The following is a 1,161-nucleotide window of genomic DNA, read 5'->3' as shown; positions in this document are numbered from 1 at the left end:
AAAAAAAAAATTCTACCAGAGGAAGGGGTGACTGTTTTCTTCGTTTAATTTGACTTTAGAATGAAAGGTGAGAGGTCATTAAAATTTTTAAAAACCCTAAAACTCCGCACTGAACGGACCCGACAGCTGATGAACAGCAGTCGATCTCCGCATGCAAGAGGCGCTATATCTATTCTTCTTCTGGAGAAACGAAAGAGAGCTTCAAAACAGACTGCAGCGCCATCTGAAGCAAAGAGCGAACTTCCGGCGGACACTTTTTTGGCTGAGTGGACCATCTTGTTATGTACTATCTATAATCTTAGGTATGGACCAGACGCTTAGAAGAAGAATCGAATGTTCTAATGTGTGTGGGAATTCCCGAAGCATTTTCACAGAGATCAGCAGTTTTTCACAGACAGACAAACAGACAGACATACACACACGCCAGTCACACACACACACACACACACACACACACACACACACACACACACACACACACACAAACAAACACACACACACACGTGCGTGCACGCACGCACACACATACATACACACAAAACATGAACACATGCACACTCATAATATAGAGTCACAGGGAGTCAGAGTTAGATTACAAGACCTAATTATTTAGAACTTATAAAGAAAACTCTACAAGTAAACTCCAGATTTCAATGAAAGGAAAAAACCATGACTACACCTTGTGACACCAAATCTAGACTCAAACAAATGCCAGCAAATTCCACCACTGACCTCTGATCTAGATTCTAGATCTACAATTTGTTCCAAAGTGTGAATTTCTTGCTCTCTAAAGTTGACAGACAGTGCGTACACTACAGGAAGACGCTCGCTTCTTGCCTATGGAGTGATTCAAAATTGTGCAATTCATCATGGAATCTTTCCCAATTCTATTTAAAGCCTTTCGAGGAAACTGAGAGGACAAAATGTGATGATGTCATTTCGAAAATTTTGTTTGTAGATGGGAGAGGCAGAATGAGTTACTGTTAGTTAGTGTTGTGAATACATTTTTTAAGAAAATTGTTATACAGAAATCAAAATCAAATCTATGATATTGTGTCAGTATATCTTCATGATAACACTACCCATGTTTATTGGTGGTCTTCGGCGGAGACAAGACCTGAAGGTCTCTCTCCCCTCTCCCCCACCCCCATCTCTCTCTCT

The sequence above is a fragment of the Aplysia californica genome, unplaced genomic scaffold (assembly GCF_000002075.1).
Source record: "Aplysia californica isolate F4 #8 unplaced genomic scaffold, AplCal3.0 scaffold00215, whole genome shotgun sequence".
In the NCBI taxonomy this organism is placed as follows: Eukaryota; Metazoa; Mollusca; class Gastropoda; order Aplysiida; family Aplysiidae; genus Aplysia; species Aplysia californica.
The sequence above is the reverse complement of the archived record's forward strand: the minus strand, read 5'-3'. Positions refer to the sequence as shown.